We start from the raw sequence: 4,380 nt of genomic DNA on the forward strand, positions 1-4,380 counted from the left end.
TCCAGTTTGGAATTACAATTGCAGATCAACGCTTGAGCTCACAATTCCAGTTTGGAATCACAAGTTCATTTCTATATCACAATTCCATTCTAAGCTCACAATTCCGGTTTGGAATCAGAATTCCTCTACTATGCCACAATTAGAGACTGAGGGCAGAATTCCAGTTTGGAACCACAATTTCATTTGATGTCACAATTCCAGTCTGAGCTCACAATTCCAGCTTGGAATCAAAATGGCAGATCAAGGCTTGAGGTCCCAATTCCAGTCTGCGGTGACAATTCCGGTTTGGAATCACAATTGAAGTGCAAGGCTAGAGGTCACAATTCCACTATAGAATCACAATTGCAGTTCAAAGCTCAGGGTCACAATTCCAGTCGGAGGTCACAATTCCTGTCTGCAATTAGAATATCAGATCAAGGCTTGAGCTCACAATTCCAGTTTGGAATCACAATTCCATTTGATGTCACAATTCCAGTCTGAGCTCACAATTCCAGTTTGGAATTACAATTGCAGATCAACGCTTGAGCTCACAATTCCAGTTTGGAATCACAGTTTCATTTCTAAATCACAATTCCTTTCTAAGCTCACAATTCCTGATTGGAATCACAATTCCTCTACTATGTCACAATTAGAGAATGAGGGCAGAATTCCAGTTTGGAATCAAAATTGCAGATCAAGGTTTGAGGTCCCAATTACAGCCTGTGGTCACAATTCTGGTTTGGAATCACAAATGCAGTGCAAGTTTAGAGGTCACAATTCCACTATGGAATCACAATTGCATTTCAAAGCTCAAGGTCACAATTCCAGTCTGCGGTCACAATTCCAGTTTGGAATCAAAATTGCAGATCAAGGCTTGAGCTCACAATTCCAGTCTGCTGTCACAATTCCAGTTTGGAATTACAATTGCAGATCAACGCTTGAGCTAACAATTCCCGTTTGGAATCAAAATTGCAGATCAAGGTTTGAGGTCCCAATTCCAGTCTTCTGTCACAATTCCAGTTTGGAATTACAATTGCAGATCAACGCTTGAGCTCACAATTCCAGTTTGGAATCACAAGTTCATTTCTATATCACAATTCCATTCTAAGCTCACAATTCCTGATTGGAATCAGAATTCCTCTACTATGCCACAATTAGCGACTGAGGGCAGAATTCCAGTTTGGAACCACAATTCCATTTGATGTCACAATTCCAGTCTGAGCTCACAATTCCAGCTTGGAATCAAAATTGTACATCAAGGCTTGAGGTCCCAATTCCAGTCTGCGGTGACAATTCCGGTTTGGAATCACAATTGCAGTGCAAGGCTAGAGGTCACAATTCCACTATGGAATCACAATTGCAGTTCAAAGCTCAGGGTCACAATTCCAGTCGGAGGTCACAATTCCTGTCTGCAATTAGAATATCAGATCAAGGCTTGAGCTCACAATTCCAGTTTGGAATCACAATTCCATTTGATGTCACAATTTCAGTCTGAGCTCACAATTCCAGTTTGGAATCAAAATTGCAGATCAAGGCTTGAGGTCCCAATTCCAGTCTGCGGTCACAATTCCGGGTTGGAATCACAATTGCTGTGCACGGCTAGATGTCACAATTCCACTATGCAATCACAATAACAGTTCAAACATCAGGGTCAGAATTCCAGTCCAAGGTCAGAATTCCACTTGAGAATTAACATTGCATATAACGGCTTGAGCTGACAATTCCTGTTTGGAATCACTAGTTCATTTCTACATGACAATTCCATTCTAAGCTTACAATTCCTGATTGGAATCACAATTCCACTACTATGTCACAATTAGAGACTGAGGGCAGAATTCCAGTTTGGAATCAAAATTGCAGATCAAGGCTTGGAGGTCCCAATTCCAGTCTGCCGTCACAATTCCGGATTGGAATGAGAATTGCAGTGCAAGGCTAGAGGTCACAATTCCACTATGGAATCACAATTGCAGTTCAAAGCTCAGGGTCACAATTCCAATCTGAGGTCACAATTCCAGTTTGGAATTACAATTGCAGATCAAGGCTTGAGCTCACAATTCCAGTTTGGGATCACAAATCCATTTTATGTCACAATTCCCGTCTGAGCTCAAAATTCCAGTTTGGAATCAAAATTGCAGATCAAGGCTTGTGGTCCCAATTCCAGTCTGAGCTCAAAATTACGGTTTGGAATCACAACTGCAGTGAAAGGCTAGATGTCACATTTCCACTATGCATTCAGAAATGCAATTGAAAGCTAAGGGTCACAATTCCAGTCTGAGGTCACAATTCCGGTTTGGAATCACAAGTGCATTGCACGGCTAGAGGTCACAATTCCACTATGCAATCACAATTGCCATTCAAAGGTCAGGGTCACAATTCCAGTCTGAGGTCACAATTCCAGTTTGGAATCAAAATTGCAGATCAAGTTTTGAGGTCCCAATTCCAGTCTGTGGTCACAATTCCAGTTTGGAATCACAAATGCAGTGCAAGTTTAGAGGTCACAATTCCACTATGGAATCACAATTGCATTTCAAAGCTCATGGTCACAATTCCAGTCTGAGGTCATAATTCCGGTTTGGAATCACAATTTCATTGGAAGGCTTGAGCTCACCATTCCAGTTTGGAATCACAATTTCATTTCTATATCACAATTCCTTTCTAAGCTCACCATTCCGGTTTGGAATCAGAATTCCTCTACTATGCCACAATTAGAGACTGAGGGCAGAATTCCAGTTTGGAACCACAATTTCATTTGATGTCACAATTCCAGTCTGAGCTCACAATTCCAGCTTGGAATCAAAATTGCACATCAAGGCTTGAGGTCCCAATTCCAGTCTGCTGTCACAATTCCAGTTTGGAATTACAATTGCAGATCAACGCTTGAGCTCACAATTCCAGTTTGGAATCACAAGTTCATTTCTATATCACAATTCCATTCTAAGCTCACAATTCCGGTTTGGAATCAGAATTCCTCTACTATGCCACAATTAGAGACTGAGGGCAGAATTCCAGTTTGGAACCACAATTTCATTTGATGTCACAATTCCAGTCTGAGCTCACAATTCCAGCTTGGAATCAAAATTGCAGATCAAGGCTTGAGGTCCCAATTCCAGTCTGCGGTGACAATTCCGGTTTGGAATCACAATTGAAGTGCAAGGCTAGAGGTCACAATTCCACTATAGAATCAGAATTGCAGTTCAAAGCTCAGGGTCACAATTCCAGTCGGAGGTCACAATTCCTGTCTGCAATTAGAATATCAGATCAAGGCTTGAGCTCACAATTCCAGTTTGGAATCACAATTCCATTTGATGTCACAATTCCAGTCTGAGCTCACAATTCCAGTTTGGAATTACAATTGCAGATCAACGCTTGAGCTCACAATTCCAGTTTGGAATCACAGTTTCATTTCTAAATCACAATTCCTTTCTAAGCTCACAATTCCTGATTGGAATCACAATTCCTCTACTATGTCACAATTAGAGAATGAGGGCAGAATTCCAGTTTGGAATCAAAATTGCAGATCAAGGTTTGAGGTCCCAATTACAGCCTGTGGTCACAATTCTGGTTTGGAATCACAAATGCAGTGCAAGTTTAGAGGTCACAATTCCACTATGGAATCACAATTGCATTTCAAAGCTCAAGGTCACAATTCCAGTCTGCGGTCACAATTCCAGTTTGGAATCAAAATTGCAGATCAAGGCTTGAACTCACAATTCCAGTCTGCTGTCACAATTCCAGTTTGGAATTACAATTGCAGATCAACGCTTGAGCTAACAATTCCCGTTTGGAATCAAAATTGCAGATCAAGGTTTGAGGTCCCAATTCCAGTCTGCTGTCACAATTCCAGTTTGGAATTACAATTGCAGATCAACGCTTGAGCTCACAATTCCAGTTTGGAATCACAAGTTCATTTCTATATCACAATTCCATTCTAAGCTCACAATTCCTGATTGGAATCAGAATTCCTCTACTATGCCACAATTAGCGACTGAGGGCAGAATTCCAGTTTGGAACCACAATTCCATTTGATGTCACAATTCCAGTCTGAGCTCACAATTCCAGCTTGGAATCAAAATTGTACATCAAGGCTTGAGGTCCCAATTCCAGTCTGCGGTGGCAATTCCGGTTTGGAATCACAATTGCAGTGCAAGGCTAGAGGTCACAATTCCACTATGGAATCACAATTGCAGTGCAAAGCTCAGGGTCACAATTCCAGTCGGAGGTCACAATTCCTGTCTGCAATTAGAATATCAGATCAAGGCTTGAGCTCACAATTCCAGTTTGGAATCACAATTCCATTTGATGTCACAATTTCAGTCTGAGCTCACAATTCCAGTTTGGAATCAAAATTGCAGATCAAGGCTTGAGGTCCCAATTCCAGTCTGCGGTCACAATTCCGGTTTG

The sequence above is a fragment of the Sturnus vulgaris genome, unplaced genomic scaffold (assembly GCF_052056855.1).
Source record: "Sturnus vulgaris isolate bStuVul1 unplaced genomic scaffold, bStuVul1.hap1 Scaffold_383, whole genome shotgun sequence".
NCBI lineage: Eukaryota > Metazoa > Chordata > Aves > Passeriformes > Sturnidae > Sturnus > Sturnus vulgaris.